Raw genomic sequence first — 19,109 nt, 5'->3', positions numbered from 1 at the left:
ATCTTTTTGATTTTTTTCCAGATGTTTTTTGAATATTTTTGTTGCATTGTATAATTAACTTTTTTTTTCTTTTGTGTTTATTTGTTTTGTTTTTATGAATCAAAGGGCGATTCAGAGTACCCACCACTGACCTACAAAATTAGGATATTTCCTATTTGAAGCTTAGCTTATGTAAAAAAAAAAGGTTAAGCACTTGAAGTGCGTGAAATTGAACACAGAAATGGCCTGGAGCAATAGAAAGCTGTGAGACATAAGAGCATTGACATTAAATGCTTTGCTACTCGCTTTGGAAAGCACCATCACACGACAACAACAACAAAAACTCATTTTGATTACTTTTTCCCCTTCGGTTTTCCACTCGTTACCATTTTGGTGCCTTCCAAGCCCAATGACACCATTTTATAAATTGTGGCATTGAACAACATGAGCTAACATTGCTTCCGACAATTAGAGGGAAATGGCGGCAGTCAGTCAAAGTGCATCAGAGGAGAAGAAGAAGACCAAGATCACACGGAAACATTGGCGGTGAAGCCAAACCCAAGCGTCCCGGTCGCCAAATTGGACCGCGGGAATGACTTCACTTGCTCCATTTCTGCAGTGTTTTGTGTCGAAACATTTATAGGCTCAGCGAGCCCCATGCACATCCTCCACAACAGATTCGGAAAAAGTAGCAGCTCAAGAGTTGAGTTTGATCTTGAAATGTCAAAAATGTGCCTTGAGAATAAATCGTTATCAAATCAAATAAAAACATCAAAATAGAACACCTAAACTTTTTAAACACGTTGAATTGTTTTTGTTTATGATTATTCATGTTATTTTCAACAATAAATGTGTCAATCATTCTTAATGACCAATTTAAATGTATGTAAATGTGAAATGTGATTATCTCAACATTTTTATTTAATTGAATTATTTTTTTTTCAACGTCAACGAATTAATTTAGTATTTAACAGCATGTAACAGGTACTTTCATAAAAAATAACAATTTTAAGATGATTCAATTGGTATTGATAAGGGTGAAATTATCTTTTTATCAAGTGTATGCAATGCAGTGATGTGCATATGTTGAATGTGTTGTATATGTGCAATTATGTATTTGAGTAATATTGTTTTGTGATTCATTTGATAGATTAGATTAGAACATGCCCATTCCTTGTTGCAGCCTATGGTGTCTGAAAACATTGAAAAGTGATGTGCGTACAAATCTCACTACACAGCACATTGGCTCATTTGTTTTCCAGGGGCCTTAGCGAGGGTCATTATCCATCATGTGGAACGAGCCTTCTAATTGGGATTATGGGTGCAACCCAAAAAAAAAGTGGTGCTGGAAAGTGATAGTGTTACAAGTGGGCCTCAGACTTCAAATGCACCGCGTTCCACACAGTTTGACTTGCACAAGTGTAAATGGGTGACGATTATATATACTTTATGGGAAACGGCCTACCACACACTCTATGCTCGTTTTGTCGCTCCGTGGTTATTGTAAATTAGATTATTTTCTATTACATATGAGCCTTAAAGGACAACCGACGTCTCCGGACAAGTTGTGTCCATAATTTGTAAAATTACTTGTAAAATTACAAATGACTTCTATTGAGCGTAGTTTACAAAGATTCATACAGCTGTATTTTACCTTTTAAGACTCGCTCTGAATATTCAGGAAGTCTTGTTTTTGAGTTGGTGACGAGTCCGTACGTGACGTCACTAAAGGAACGCCCCTGACCGAAAAAAGACACATTGTAGCAGTCCTTCCATCACGTCAATGTATTTTGTTGTACTTGTTTGGTCTGAAAACCTCGTGTTGCACCAAAAAGCCGCCAGAAGAGAGCGACCAAGCTCCATGGAAGGAATTTATCAGCCTGTGGAAACGGGCTGATTAATTCCTCACAGGAGCTTGGACGCCATTTTCTGCCTCTTTCTGGGTGATACATTACCCCCCAATGTTCCCGAATGTGAAGCCATTGTTTTGATTCTCCAGCAATGCAAGACGTCTTGGCGTGACGTCACGAAGTGGGGGCGTGACTTTCTGAAAATGCCCAATTCGCTGCTCATTTTTTTGCAGATTTTGGACACTTTAAGTCATTTTTATTGGTGTTTTGAATTTGAATAAAAATACTGCGTGTTTTGGGTATTTAAGATGCTATAAAACGTTTTTCTGATGTCAGTTAGGAAACGTCGGTTGTCCTTTAAAGGTGATTAGACACACATCTATTCTTGTAAATATGACATTGAGAGGTTACCCATGTGAGGTGGAAACTATCCATTCTGAAGTACACACGTACACACACAAATACACACACAGAGGGGACTCACATGGCCCCACTCAGCTGGTCCAAAGCCCCCATAGACTCCTGTTGTTATTGTTGTTTGGCTCATTTGGACATGTGGTCCCATGACAGTGTCCAGGACCCCTTTGAAGTCGTCTGTATGTGTGTGTGTGTGTGTGTGTGTGTGTGTGTGTGTGTGTGTGTGTGTGTGTGTGTGTGTGTGTGTGTGTGTGTGTGTGTGTGTGTGTGTGTGTGTGAATGTGTGTCTGTGTGCACATGTTTGTGCATAGATGTGTTATTTAGCAAAGATAATGCAATGAATAGAAAAATTTTGAGCATGGGCGGCACAGTGTCAACTGGTTAGCACATTCGCCTCATAGTGTAGAGATACTGGGTTTGTTTCCAGCTCCGTTTGCGTGTGGCTGCGTTTTTGTTTTAGTCCCCCCCCCCAAAAAAAAAAAAAAATCCAGAAACATGCATGGCAGGTTAATGGAACACTTCAAACTGTCCCAAGGTGTGAAAGTCAGCAAAAATGTTTGGCTAGCAACCAGTTCAGAAAGTCATCCACATATTGACCAAAGACGGCTGGGCTCCAGCACCTCCCTTATAAGGATAAATATATTGGAAAATGGATGGATGGATTGGATTATCTTTTATTAGTTTCTCAGTGGAGAAATTTACATTTCACAGCAGCGAAGTGATGAAAGTAACCGGAACAGTTTGTAGTTATTGTTGCTTAACAATGACTTACATGTTTAGGAATCCATAACACCCCGTAAGATGTTACTATTTCAAATGTGAACAAATAAATTGATGATATCTTTGCAGTTCATGCTAAATGTCAACATGGTATCCGTTAAATGATGCAGGTCTACCTAAAATTATGTCCTAAACCCCATCTGGAGCCAGCTATTTTTTGAATGTAGCCACCATACGGCCTTGGAAAAGGCACCCCACCACTCCCTCCTCAACAAGCCTCCATCTTGCTCTCTTTTTCAAAATGGCTCCATAAATCACTGGGCCAGATGTAATCTGCAGTGTCCAGAATGCGAGGGGTGAGGCCGAGCGGCATAATGCGAGCGGTCCTCCATTGTCATTCAGCCGCACGCAGCAACAGCAGCAGCCCGAGCCTGATAAGAGTGCTCTGAGAGAGGGCCATAAATCACGTGCCGTGCCAACGCTTACTCCACTCATCTCAGAGCAAGATGGTGTGGTGTGCACACAATGCGTATGGTCATGTAGAAAAGCATTCATGCACACATAAAAATATGAGCAAAAGACATGTTTGGCTTCCGTTTAAGTTGCTTGTGACCCTCGTCAAATCAACGCCGCAATGCGTCCCACTCACAATATTAACTCAACAATGTTGATCATTTGAGATGATTTTTTTCAATCATGGGAATTGCATTTTTGCCGCAGTCACATCGAGCGTCAGCTCTCACCCTCAAGCGTCCATTCAATCCTGGCGTTATTCAAATGCTAAAGTCCCGAGCGGTCCCAGCGCAGCCCCTTTGGCCGGGCCTACTGTGAGCTCTGTGTTAACACGTGTAATCCCCCATTAACGTGCGGATGAGACAACGTATCCCGCATCTACGCCCACTCGCACCCCCTTTGGGATTAGCCTAGTGGGATGGGGTGGTTTGTATGCAGGGTAGAAATGTTCAGAAGACCACCACTGCAACCCTCCTCCTCCACTGGAGTTGGACTTTAGGATCAGGGAGGCTAAGGATGTTTGCCCAAAGGATTTCACCGATTATGTGTGATGAGAGGCTCTTTACCGGATTTGCATTCATTGAGAGCTTAAAGCTCTTGTTTGGATTTACACTTTAGAAAAACAACAAACATTTAGCGACCTGTTCCTTTTTTTTGGCTAAATGATGACATAAATGATAAGGTAAATAATGTGTTGTTACCAGGTAGATGGACTCTTGGCTACTCCGTGGTTACTACGTCTTTTGGCATCCAGTAGATTCGAGTAAGAGTCATATTTGATAAGAGTCCCGTGACAACTGTGTTACAAAGGGGATGATTCTCGTGATAACACGTTCCGAAAGATGAGTTTTGAACATTTTTAAATTCCCTGACAGTTTTGTGAGATATGGGAGACATTTTGCAATCGCCTGTTGCTCGGCAGAATCTACGGGGCAGGATCAATTGTGCCCCATAGGGCCACTAAAAGTCAAATGATGTTACAATTACCTGCAAAAAAATATCCCTCTGAAAATTTCAGCTGTTGTTAAAGCGCTACATAAACCAATATGCATGTATTGCATGTTTTTTGGACAGCCCTCATTTCAAGCTTCTATAACTCTGGACCCTTATATTTTAGGAAATAACTTTTTTTTAATCTGATGAAAGAAGAGTCTAAGGTTTCTTGCACTGTTTTTAATGTTTATGCAGTCCAAAAACTCAAAATTCTGCGGGTCCTGGAATTTGAGTGACAATGACAAAAACTCTGGCACTGGAATGGACACATTTTTGCACGTCTGACAGTGAATTAGTTAAGACAAATGAGAATGTGAATTAGCAGGAACACGAGGACAATTACAAGAAGGCATAAAGAGTCAAAAGAGGGTGTGAGATTAAATAAAGAGCTTGTCTCACAAACGTGCTTTACTCAATATAAAAAGTGCTGTGAAGCCCAGCCAGAATTCCTCCCTCCTCGAGTCAATTGAAGCCCGAGCAGTTCTGGTGTTTGCACCTTGAACATGGAGGTAGAGACTCTAACACATTCTTGTCCTTGGAGTCCAAATCACCCGGGGGGCCTCCAATGTAACACTAGAATGATGTCATTGAAGGGAACTATGCCAAAATGTATGTATGTATTTATTTATTTATTTATGTATTATTTGTCTTTGCAATATAAGAGTGTAGGGGTGGGAACGATCAGCGCAACATTGGAATCCTTTGGAATCAGCACAGATCCAGTTGCCTTTGACTTTCCTTCACCCGTCATTTCCCCCTCTCACTTTTCATTTTGATGCTTAGCGTGTGGCGCTCGCCGTCCAATAACAAAGCTGGCGAGGGGCAAGGCGGCACACTCTGGCATGATTAATACCCCGCCATGCATCTGTCTCCACAAGGCCTCGCTCCTTCTCACCTTTTTCGATCAGGTGGACACACGCAGCAGAGATCACTTGAGCCGACGCCAGCGGACGTGTGTAGTCATTAGACAAAAAAAAAGCCCAAATGCTCATTTAAATGACGCCTCAAAATTAACAAAGGACAACAGCGGAGGAGCGATGTTGTTAAAGCCCATAAGCTAATCATTAATTTAAAAAACAAATAACGAAAATAAGAAAATAATTTAAAAATAAGAAACATGAAATACCATACATTAGATACTCACACTGGTGTAGGTCATTATTTCCAAAATGGAAAAACGAAATATTAAAATACAAAATTGTATAATAACGCAATACAAAAATAACATAAATAGTAATAAAAATATATAATAATAAAAACAAATACACGAAGCACTATAAAAAGAATGAATGACGCCTCAAAATTAACAAGGAATGACAGCGGAGAATTTATTTAAAAAACAAATAACGTTAGTAAAAACAACTAATTTAATAAATAAAAAACATTATATAAGATACATTCGATACTCACACTTTGTCACGTTGTGCAAGGTGGTGATGCGGGTGCATATCCCAAAAAGCAGGCAGGAGGGAGCAGGAGGTTGTGTTTGATAAATTGTCTTAAAATAAAGTCAGCAGGAACAAAATCTAAAACATCCAAATCATCTGAACAGAAAAAATACAAAGTATCAAAAGAAAACCAAGATTAAAAGTCCGCCAAGGTTAAACAAACACATGCACTGCACACTATGCATACAATTGCATACAATTGCATACAATGCGTTCAACATCATACAACAGTGCATCAAACAACAATGACATTCAACAATTACCCGACACCGAATGGTCGTGCCGGGGGTCCTTTTGAGTGTCGCTGATTGGAAACGACCAGCACCTGTGCAGGTGCAGGCGGGGCCGACAGCGCCCCCCGTTGGTCGCCAACCAGATCATGACACACTTGTGTCAGTAATTATTTCCCAAATGGAAAAACAAAAATTGAAATGCAGAATGTTGTAATAATGCAATGCAAAAATAAGAAAAAATAATTAAATACAAATACACTAGGCACTATAAAAAGAATAGATTAAAAAAATCAAAAATAATTTGAATAGTAAGCATTTATTGCTGTAAACAGCTGTCAATTATAAGGCCATTTAGACAGTGCTTTTGTGATTAGACATTTAAATATTTTTTTGTGAAATTCAGACCAATATTCGAAACTATATTATTTTATGTTTTAGATGCTTTGATCCAAAGTTTACACCACAAACTTCATTTAAATCAATCCCTGAGAATCATTATTGACAGATGAAGAAAACATACCAATAAACATTCAAAAGTCATAAGTTGAACCAAAAATTGACAAACATTCCCTACATAGAACGACAAACATTTTGGACAACCGTCTCCTTCGTTAGCATCAGTGTGCCTCTTAATTGAGCTTCATTTTCTTCCATTACGATCATAATTAAACACCAGAAAGCTGTCGGAGCGAGCAGCCATCTGTCGGTGCGGAGAACGGGCAAGTGGGCACGGTATGTGGGCACGGCGAGTGGGCACGTACGCTGTCGCGCTTGCCAACGAGCCCAACGCATCCCCAAATGGCCCATATAGGAATGTGTTTGCTGTGAATTCCTCACTGTGTCAACGGGGTGAAGTGTCAACATTGCAGAATCCCACATATGTGCCGACGGCTTGTCTTTTTATGCCTTATGTTCTCCCAAAATATTTTTCTCACCCCATCATTTCACATTTGCAGACTTGGGGTCAGTATATAGATATCCTATGGCCATTTTATGAGGTACGCATGTATCCAACTTTGAATGAGCGACAAAACAATAAAAGTGATCTGACAAACAAAAAAAATCATGTCGGCCTTTCAAAATAAAATGTTGCAAGTTCAAGTCAGATAAATTTCTGTGGTGATTCTTCTTTTATGTTTATGTTCTTTTCGTTTATGTACATTGTCATCCAACTGTATTTGTATTGTGCAGTACGAATACATTGCCCCACAAAAAAAGAGAGAACCAAGGACCACACCACATGGGACCACAAAAATAAAATAGAGCTAATGACATTAAAAACTTCCAGATGGCATGAGAAAATGTTTTGAACAAAATTTGATGGTGGACTAGAAGGTGAAAAGCTAAGTTCATTTGAAGACAAAATTAATCAATTTTATCTGCCAAAAAGAGAACTGAAACAGGGAAAGTCAGGATATAGCGCAATGCTTTGTATGTCATTGGAAAGTTGAAATCATTTCCGAAATCTGCGTCAACGTGATGCATTTTCCTTATGCCAGGTCAGAAATGTAACGCCCGATCAAATGCAAATGTTTTCAGTCTAGAACAGAAATATCAAGTAGCATAAGCCACAGAACAAAACACTCCATGGCTCGGCAATCAAGCATGACACAAATCCGGCATTGACTGTCATCAGGGCAGCACGACTCAGAGCGGAAAATGGCGTATCCGAAACATCAATAGTCATCCGATGAGGAGCATCTCATAAAATGTCGGACTTCACCATGTTGATTTTCTCCCAATTATGTCGCGGTGTTAGATTTATACTCATTGCCTTTTTTTTATCGTGTCAGATCAAACAAATTATGAACTTAATCAAATCTCTTTCGCATTGAGCCTGTCATGCTTCTCCCAGGTTGTCGGGTATTATTGACCCGATGCCCCTGCATGGAAATGGCGGCGTGTATTTGATTGGCGGCGGTCGGAAAATATGAAGTTACTCGATAACCGTTGTAAATGGCAGGCGGTGTGAAATGAATCACTTCCGGAACATTACCGCCACTGACGGAGCCGAGATGGGTCGCGTGTCTGATAGATGGGGTGAGAATCTTAATCTCCTGCAGACGCACATGTGCATTCCTGGCCTCCGCCAAGGAAGGCAGACCATATTGCTTCACCTGCGTATCCGTGGCTGCCGTCACCCAGCACCGACTACATCCGGTGAGCTGTCGCTGCCTATTGCATACGACAAATGAGTTGACGCGTTCAAAAGACTTTTCCACAATGAAGCAAGAAAACACGACAAGACAATTCTATCATTGCGCCGGCCAAAAAAATGTCAAGTCAGTCTTCTTTTTTTTCTTAAAACATGAACAAACCACACCATCCATCAATTTTACATGACGCTTTTCCTTGACCTATTCCATTTCAATTTGGTTGAGACGAGCGGAGTACAGTCGACTGAAGGTGTGCTGGTCACTAGCCAATCGCAAGACAAATGGAGACGGAAAAAAAACATTCACACCATGTCCTTTTACAAAACGCTGAACTGATGTGGTTTGCTTTTTGCCTCACACAAACATGTATTCATTGCACTCGTGAGCGGAGCGACTTGGAGGAGGGGCAAGATAAATCCTGGGTATATTTCCAGCCAATCACAAGGCACATATGAACACACCAAGTATTTAACTCATTAATTGCCATTCCTGAATTTATTCGGGAATTGAAAACATGACAGAGTGCCATTCCCGAATTTGTTAGGGTTTTGGTTTTTCATGCTTGGGTGCCGATAAAGTGCTGGTCATTGCCTCTGGCAATGTTTTTTCTTTTCCACAAGGGGGCAGCATTTCCCCCTTTTCCATGTTAACGCTGTTAAAGCGCTATATAAACCAATATGTATGCATTGTCTAAGGTTTTTCTGCATTGAATGTTTATGTAGTTCTAGAACTCAATATTCTGTGGGTACTGTAATTCGAGTGACATGACAAAAACCCTGGCACTGGAGTGGACACATTTTTTGCAAGTCTGGCAGTGAATGATTTAAAGACACATTTTTCTATGGAGAGGAGTGAGGCATACACAAAAGAGTCTTTATCAAGATCAAAAGCCACAAAAAAAAACGAGAGCGTTTGAAGTTTTAATACAGAAAAAAGAGGTGGAGGAGACAGACCTAAATGGCCAGTGGGTTGAATTTTGGAAAAAAAGAATAGTATGTCTCTTTAAACTTTGTTGTGGACGTGGCTGTATGGTTTGGAGTGAGTCCAGCGCGGTGCTCTGCCGTCACCAGCGTGGCAATGCAGCATGAGCGCATATGGCTTTACCTTACATCATGACTTCCATCAAGTCATTAAGGGCCTGGCCCGACCTGAGCGAGGGCCTGTTCGTTAGTCACATTAAAGAGTTAATACTTTCTGTCTCCCCGAGCCCACGGACTGACTCAACGCTCCACGCCGCATAATTAGGAAAATTGCTCTTGTAGTAATGGCCTCATTTCTTCCATCTCGCTGCGACCAGAGCAAACTGCAAGAAGATGTCCCCCATTAACACCAAGGCCGGGCAAACTTTTATGCTAGATTAAATGGATGCAAGGTTCCGTTTGTTGATAGATAAGCGAGGGGAGATAAAAATTCAAATGTATTGGTGTAATAGTAATTTTACATTATTTTTAAATGATTTGTACAAATTTACATTGAAATATGTATATTGACATCAGTGCTGTGGGGTGGTCCGGTAGCCCAGTTGGATAAACTACCTCACGGTGCAGACGTCCGAGGTGAATCCCGGTTCCGGCCTTCCTGTGTGGATTTTCTTTGGGTACTTTGGTTTACTCCCACATTCCTGAAAACATGCATGGCAGACTGAATGAACACTCAAAATCTTCCCTAGGTGTTAGTGTGAATGCGGATAGGTTGTTTGCCTTGGTGTGCCATGTGATTGGCTGGGAACCAGTTCAGGGTGTCCCCTACCTACTGCTCAAAGATGGCTTTGTTATCAAAAAAACAGAAATAAAACAACTATTAGAAATGTTATTTTTTAAAACGGATTATAGAATATTATATTTTACCTTATAAAAACACACAAATGACACAAATACCATAGTTTCTGGTTGTCGTGCGGCGAAACAGCAAGCAGGTGGAAAGATGATAAAAGTTGCAGCCAGATGCAGGAAGGGTATTGTGAGTTCTCTTTATTTGAAGTCGCAATGGATGTCAGGTTTTGGCAGACCACTGGTAACACTGCTCTCCAGGCTGTCCTCTCTCCCTCATCTTCCTCCTCGAAGTGACTCGCTCAGTCTGGTTCTAAAGGTGGTTCACCTGAGCTTTTGGCCAATCAGGTCCCAGCGGCAATTGGCCATTCCCAGGTGGTTGAAATCACCTTCTCAGAGTCAATTAGTGGTCGCCCAACTCTACTGTTTTGGATGGGGAGAAATGCGCACCTTTCTCCCATCCAAAATCCAGAAAACACAAAATTATTTAACATTTCTTTTGGCATCATGTCACTGGTCTATAAACCAACCCAAAAGCCTTAATAAACACGAGAAAATATCAGACATGAAAAAGGTAGATTAAAACAGCCACAATTTTATTTGGATGACCATTTTATATTTGAGTTAGTGGTGTGAGTATGCGTTACTTCGGGGTTGAGTGAATGATGACGTGTCTGGCTGCCGATTCTCACCCGCAGAGAAAATTCTTATCCTGTGTCTGTAAAGCACGGGTATCAAAGACAAGGCCCGGGGGCCAAATCTGGCCCTTGACATCATTTTATTCGGCCGCGAAAACAAATCAAGCATGTCAAGTGCCAGAATGCTCCTTAAAGTCCCAATCCAAAATTCCAATGGTCCCATTTAAACCAGAATAACAGTCATTATTTTAACCTCAAATTTGAAAAGGAGTTATTGATTAATTTCTTGTGCGCTCTATATTATAATATGTGGAGGGGATGAAACATTCTCATGGCTTCCCCAAATTCAGAACGGCCCTTGAGAGGAAACCCTAACTACAATGTGACCGTAGCTAAGATGTGGCTAGCGGCAAAAAATTACTTTGACACCCCTGCTGTAAAGTGTCCTTGAGAGTTTTCAAAAATATCTCGTTGAAAAGATGATAACGCACCTTATACGGAGGTGTGCCTTATATGTGAAGTAATATTGAGCCACAACAGGTCTTGTAATTCGTGTTAGCAGCCACCGATTCCATTCCCCCTGTAGAAGGTGTCGTGCGTAACCCCAGCCTTCACTGTAGCGCCTTATAATGTGGTTTGCCTTATATTTGCAAAACGTTTGTGTATTTATGTATTATATTTGGAAAACGTTTTTCATTCATTGAATGTGCGCCTTATAGTCCGGTGCACATTATATGGAAAACTTTGAAAATACACTATTCATTATACTCTGGTGCACCTTATACATCGGAAAATACAGTACATTGAATGTAAAGAACTCAATAATCACATTTCTTGCTTTGCCCACACTGCACTGAGACCTTCTAATAGACGTAACGAGCGATGGCGAGGCCTGTTCCCCTCACAGATCTTTACCATATTTGAGGATCCCTTTGATGGAGCAGCTATCATTTGAAACTATTCAGGGGGAGTGTGGGAGGGGGGTAATGTGAGGGGAGGAGAAGGATGGGGTGAGGCGGAGAGTGGGGCCAATTTGGGAAGAATGAAGGATGGTGAGACCATTGAGGCACTGAGCTTTCATCTTGTCCCAGTCCACCATCCCTTCATCTACCCCCCCCCCCCCCCCACTAACTTCTCTCGCCAAATTCAATTGAAAGCAGATGGAGCCGAGGCCTGGACTGTTCGTTGTGTCAGGTTGTCACGGCACATTAGACATCATTGGGCATCCAAACTGCATGGAACCAATTGAGAAAGTTGCGAAGCGTTTGGACGGCGCAGCTGGCACAAGCAGGTGACACCAACACCAAGCGACACAGAGACAGCCCGGCATCAGGGAGTCTCGGGATGGGGTTGAGGCTTCATTAAAGATAACGCACCACCCACATCGGGGTTTCTGAATGCAAACCCAATCATTGCATAATTAACATCTGCATGTGGCAGCATAAGAAAACAACCCACAGCCCTTCCTTGTTCTCTGTCGACCTGCTTTGCTTGGTCAAGTATGGTGGTGTGTCATTGATGAAAAGGTTTCTTCAGCAGTCATCTGTACTTCTTTGAAGGTGTCGGACATTTCGCTTCTTATCCAAGATGCTTTGTCAGCGAACTAAAGTCTTATTGGTAGTTTCGGCCTTATATATATCCGCGCTGTCCAGATGTGGTCGGTGCCGGACTCTGCTATGACTGGTCCCTGCTCTCAGGTTGGGGGGAGCAGAGGACTACTTCCAGTCTGAGAGCTTATACAGACAAAATAACTTGTCTTTCAAAACAGTGCCTGTTAAGCGGCACAAACACAACAAGCATTACAGTTGTAACACAGCCCTAGCCGGGCTGGTTAAAAAAAACATACCTGTAAATCACTGAGAGACGGCAGTAACACAGCAGCAACACGTTAGCACTCGCTAACAGGTCTGGGTACAAAAACATATCAAGTCACTGAGACACATAAGAAACACGTTAGCACTCGCTAATAGGGCTGGTTACAAAAACATAGCAACCCGCTGCGATCCGCCCTCATCTTCCTCCTGTGCACTGAAATTATGGAATTCTTCTTCCTGGGTGTCAGATTGGAATAAAGTCAGATATTCCTCGCCACACAAGCTCTCATTCTCTCTTTCGTTGTCGCTTTAAGTGTCACTTTCATCTTGAGGTAAAGTCCCTCCCGAGTTTGTGCTGTCCTCTACGTCACGCAGCAGGCCGGCTTTTTGAAACCCGTTGGTGATGGTTGATTTTTTTTTCACACCGTTTCACACTGTCATGATCCACTGGTAGACTTGTGCAAAAGTTGCTCTTTGCATACAGCCAGTTTTGGTAAACGATTTCTGGCCGCTGGTCATCCAAGCCTACTATTCTACTTGCAGAGCCACTTTAAATGCAGTCATATTCAAAGATTGACTAAAAATTGTTGTTCCCCCAACAACAATATCTATGCCATTTCATACCAATAATGATGCAATACCACTCCACTCCAATTACAACACAACATGATTCTTTTCAATTATGACGCCAGATGTATATGACAATTTACTCCATTTTGGACACTCCCTTTAAAATATGACATCATACAAAATTACAATTCACTACAATTAACATCGGACAAATATGGTTGCTCCAAACCATAAAACGCATACGGGAAAGTACCATACAATTCTATTTAATTATGACATCTACCTAAATCAAATTCTACCATTAGGTGGCAACTAGTCTTTGAGCAAACAATCTTTTCATCACATGGTTTGCCTTTGTTCGGTAACTCAAATGCCTTCGTATAACTTGAACATGAACGCTCTGCGCCACATTCGCGCATTTGTCTGCCTGACCATCTTAACCTCTCTCGGGACGGGGAGAGGGAGCTCCAGGTTTGACTGGTAGCAGCGATACGGTCTCGTTTCAGGTGTCATTAGACCAGCTCGTAATTGACAGAAACATTAACATGTCATTAACACATAAACTTAGACTTAAATTTGAACCTTTTAATGAGGCCATCAGTCAACATTAATAGATTAGTTATCATGCGTAATGTGCCAGGTGTCTTTGCCTGTCCCCGCAGGTCACCGTAGGCGAAATCATGACCGTTCCTTTCCTTCGGGGGGGAACAACTAACGAGCTCGATAAGGGCGAATGAAAGGAGAAAAAGGGCATTCAGACGCCCATTCGCTTTGGATTAACACAAATAGAAATGTTTCTCCTTGTCCGGATGTGTAATGCTCAAGATGCTAGCTTTAAGATTTGGGGGATTCGCGGCTTGTACAAGCAACAGAGAAAATCACAGCTTACCTTTCAAACAGAACAGTAACACAAAAAGGCTTAGAAAGACAATTCAGAGGCAGTGCCGAAGTCGGCCACGGTATATTTTACAAATAATTATGATGTGGCCCACAATCAATATTTTTGAACAGCACTACAAGTACGCATGTGGAATAAGTGGTGGGGGACTATGGCTCTAACTAATAATATATTTTTCGGCAAACACATAAATACATTTGCAAAAAAAATTGTAATTTTTCTTCATACCAATATGGAGAATTAAGATGATTAACAGATTCACTGCCAGCAGATGTGCAAAACTGTGTTCACTCCAGTGCCAGGTTTTTTGTAATTTTCACTCAAATTGGAGGACCCAAAGAATATTTAGTTTTAGGACTCCATAAAGGAGGATGAGAGTTCTTACACTCTCTTTCATCAGAATAAAAGAGTTAATTCCTAAGTTACATTTGTGTAGAGATATTTGAGCATGAAATGAGGGCGGGTGTACCAAGTACACTGCAATACATACATATTGATTTATATAGCGCTTTAACAACATCTGAAGCTGTAACAAAGCGCTAACATGGACAAAAGGCAAATGCTGCCCCCTCATGGAAAGGAAAAAACATTGCCGGGGGCCTGACCAGCGCTTTATCGGCCAGCAAAAAAATAAGAAAAAAAACAAACTCGAACAAATTCGGGAATGGCGCTACACATCACACTTTTTAATTCCCGAATAAATTAGGGAATGGCAGCGAATGAGTTTTCAGACGCAAAAATGTTTTCTTCCGTTTTCATTTTCATGTGAAGGTTCAATTGCGGTTGTTTTGATTCTTAAAGGACAACCGACATCACTTTTTTCTTTCCTAACTGACTTCAGAAAAACGTTTTATAGCATCTAAAATACCCAAAACACACAGGCTGATATTTTTAGTCAAATGCAAAACACCAATAAAAATCACTTAAAGTGTCCAAAATCTGCAAAGAATTGAGCTGCGAATTGGCCATTTTCAGAAAGTCCCGCCCCCAGTTCGTGACGTCACGCCAAGACGTCTTACCTTGCTAGTGAATCAAAACAATGGCTTCAGATTCAGAGAATATGCTTTCTTGTTACACATCCAGTCATGAATATGATTCAAATAGTTCTGAAGAGGAAAGTATAAATGTTTGCAATTGATTAAAGAAGGTCTTCCGGCTCATTTTGAGCGATCAAGACTGATGTGTAGTGTCACAGAAAATGCAGAAGATGGCGGCAGAGCTCCGTTGGAAATAGGATTTTTATTCAGCTTGGAATTTGTGTCAGCGAGTATCAAATAGTAGTCTTGGTGCAACACACAATGATTCACCATCGCGTTATTTATGTGTTTTCCTTCTAATTTCGCCATCAACACGGATCAACATGAAGTTTTCAGACCAAACAAAGTACCGCAAAATGCATTGAGGTGATGCAAGGTATGTCCTTTCTCAGTTAGGAACGTTCCTTCAGTGACGTAGGGTGAGGACTCGTCACCAACTCAAAAACAAGACTTCTGGAATATTCAGCGCGAGTCTAAAAACGTAAAATATAGCTATATAATACGCTCGGTAGAAGTCATTGGAAGCCATTTTACAAATAATGGACACAACTTGTCCGGAGACATCGGTTGTCCTTTAAATGGAGATGGAATTCATATCCAGGTGGATCTATTGATGTGAGATGTGTGGAAAAGTCTACATTGAAGGGTGGTGTGAAAACAGGTAGCACTATAGCTCGATCCGATTTTAAAAATTCCATACTTGTATTTTTCATGTAGATGTGAAACACAAAGGGGAAAATATTGGTTATGCCATCCATCCATCCAATTTCTGTACCGCTTATTCCTCATTAGGGTCGCAGGGGGTGCTGGCGCCTATCCCAGCTGTCTTCGGGCACCTGGCGGGGGACACCCTCAATTGGTTGCCAACCAATCACAGGGCCCACAAAGACGTACAACAGTCACTCTCACACTCACACCTAGGGACAATTTGGAGTGGCCAAACTGCCTGCCATTCATGTTTTTGGAGTGTTGGAGGAAATCGGAGGACCTGGAGAAAGCCCACGTGGAGAACTAGCAAACTCCACACGGGGAGGATGGACCGGGACGCGAACCGGAGACCCCTGTACTGTGAAGCCGGTGTGCTAACCACTCGACTACCGGGCCACCCTTGGTTTTGCCCGGAGAAGTGAAAAGCGCAAAGATATTTTTGGAGTAAATAGTGAATAACATTTTCCACCATTCAGCTCATTTGCTCTCCAACCATTCAGGTACTTTAAAGTCCACCAGCGACACTCCTTTCCCCCTTCTCCACCAATTGCCGTATACTAATCCCTCAGAGTTGGAGCTTTTCCTTGTTTACATCAGGACACAATTAATCTCCCGGAATGTCTCCTCGCCTGGGCCGCGAAGACTGATTGATGGCGGCCGGCTTGGGCCCGGCGCGTCGAAATCGCTCAGAAACTCCATTTTCAGGATTCGCAAATGGGTCGGAGCTTTCAAAAGCGACCAATTGCGGCCGGCGAGTGCGTCGAGGCATGTCTGATGTGAAAAGCAGGTATCCTTCCAAGCCTCATGTCTCCACGCCACCCCATCTCCTCCCCCTTCAACCCCCACTCACAGTCGCTAACATTTCCACCCAAGTTCTGCTGCCTGCCTGCCCGGTAGGTTGATGGATGATATTTTGCAGCTCAGGAGCACATTGTTTTCTTTAGCACAGCAGGCTATTCTGTTTGCAGAGGCCTGGCCCGTGAAATATGGAGAAGATCCATCAGTGGCCTCCGTTAAAGCCTCCCAGATTGATAGCTGCAAGCGTCTGATCCAGCGTCTGATCCAGAGAGAACCAAGCTACATAAATATGCTTCAGCGCTAATGCATGATGAAATTCAGCACGTCATCCAAAATTCCAAGGTGGATTTGTGACTATTAGTATTAGACGAGCAAGGAAAGGGAGTGCTGCAGCAAAGTGGCGACTGTGGGAGCCAAATCAGCACAAAGTTAGCATGATGTGCTTCTTGTTTTTATTTCTACTTCAGGAGCCGTAAATGTTACATTGACACTAACTTTAAATGGAGATCGAGAGAAAAAAATGAGAGGGAGTCTTGCAGAAAAGTGGAGACTGTGGACACAACAGCAACTTAAGTTCACCTGAGTATATGTAAATAGTGTATCATTTCTGCTCATCTTTTCCAAATAAGTTACAATGACAGAATAATTGCATTGGGGAGGAGACTAAGACCAACAAGAAAACGCTGCAGCAAAGTGGAGATTGTGGCTGCATTAACAATGTGGGCTTATGTTATTATGGTTTTGCACATTTACAGTATACAGTTGATGTTTTTATTTTGTTAGAGTTCTTAGAATATCTTGTTTTCTATCCTTTCACCACCCCCCCACCCCATCACCTTTCAATTTGCTGCTGTGGACTGCAAATTTCCCCATTGTGGGACGAATAAAGGTTTTCTGATTCTGATAGCGATTTGTTGTAATTTTTAAGATAATGTCATCAAAAGTTACAATGCTGTGCCAGAAGAGACAAAAGAAAGGACGCTTAAGAAAAACTTGCTTGCTGCCTCCAGTCTCTTCGTCAGTATTCACCATTTTCTTGCTGGCTACTCTTCACACATGGCTAGAAAACAACAGTAAACTAAACAGAAGAAGCAACATTGTGTCGTTCCATTAACATGCTGCCGCACAAAAGGCAGCTGAACTTGTGACCTCCCTGAGGTCCTGGGGGGTGAGGCCCAGCAGGAGGAAGGTCCTGGGGTGCAGGGGGGGTTCCGATATCACTGAGCTGATGCACTGCATGCTTCCTCCCCCTCCCCCGCCGTTCTTCTTCACACTCCCACACATGTAGCCGCACGGGGTGTACCTACCACATAAACTGATACCATCTTTCACTCCCGTTGTTTCACCCTGCAAATGGGAGAATACACCAAATATTGCAAAACGTTATCAGCAACGTGCTGAAGTGACCAACAATAAATACGTATATTATTTAAATGTGTCACGTTACACAGCACTGCGAATGTCATATGTACAGACAACATATGTATCACGATAACTAGAATATCCTGGTACAACAACTGCAACAGGGTGGCATCATCAGCAACATAAACGGTAAATATCCGATAATAGGCTAATATGAAAATGGGTTTAATGGTATTTTTTTTATTGTTATACACAAGCAATTTTAGTGGGAGTATCAACAATGTCCTCAATTGATTGATTCTGAAAAATAATGTTCACCATATTGACAGTAATTGCAACAATTAGAAAATGGTGAACAGCAACAATGTGAAAATGTGTTTTCAAACCTCGATAGGACACAGAAAGTTTTATTATAATCTTTGGCTAACTGCCATTGGGAAATATCAACATTATAATGTATTAAAGTATGGCAACTGCATTTGCCAGACTCTGTGGCGCAACGGTAGTGCGTCTGACTCCAGATCAGAAGGTTGCGTGTTCAAATCACGTCAGGGTCAGTAGATTTTAGCTTTACAGAAAATATCAATTGTTGGTACAATTCGTGACTTGTTTATGTTTGGTATCATTGAATACATTTTCATTGAATACATTTTCGTGGAAGTATCAACAGTATCAGAGATTGTACGATTCTGAAAAATAATGTTCACAATAGTGACAGTATTTGCGACAATAAAAAAATGGTGAACAGCAACAATTTGAAAATGCGTTTTAAAACCTTGACAGGACACAGAAATAGTTTTATTTTACTGTTTGTCTCACTGCCAGTGGGGAATCTCAACATGATAATATCACACTATGGACAATATCATGATACCAGCAATACGTGTAGATATATTTAATATTTACATTCAAAATTTGGGTAGAATTTTGCTAAATTATTAGCTAAATTACATTATTATCATCAATCCATTCAAGCGAGTTGAACACAATGAAAACGTAGCAGTATTGTCCATGTAAAGGTATCGTTTTTGATATCACTCCTGTAGAGCGTCTTCATAATATGGCTTTAAAATGTGAGCGGAGCAAACGTATGCAGCTCCCAGTTTCATTAAAGAAACGTCATCGATCATGTGGCACAGGGGTGTACATTTGCTGTAAATGAGACCAAATGAAGCCATAAAGGTAATCTGGTCATCAAACATCAAT

The 19,109-nt window shown here is 41.5% G+C and overlaps 1 non-coding gene across 1 annotated transcript; it reads left to right on the top strand.

Annotated features, from left to right (window-relative positions):
• Nucleotides 1-18,388: 18,388 nt before the first annotated feature.
• On the top strand, nt 18,389-18,460 carry trnaw-cca (transfer RNA tryptophan (anticodon CCA)). Its single transcript has one exon. It is a non-coding gene; the product is annotated as a tRNA-Trp (tRNA).
• The last annotated feature ends 649 nt before the right edge of the window (nt 18,461-19,109 follow it).

Source organism: Hippocampus bargibanti, linkage group LG13 (assembly GCF_051943395.1).
Source record: "Hippocampus bargibanti isolate YZ-2025 linkage group LG13, ASM5194339v1, whole genome shotgun sequence".
In the NCBI taxonomy this organism is placed as follows: Eukaryota; Metazoa; Chordata; class Actinopteri; order Syngnathiformes; family Syngnathidae; genus Hippocampus; species Hippocampus bargibanti.
This window is presented reverse-complemented; position numbering and strand designations above follow the sequence as displayed.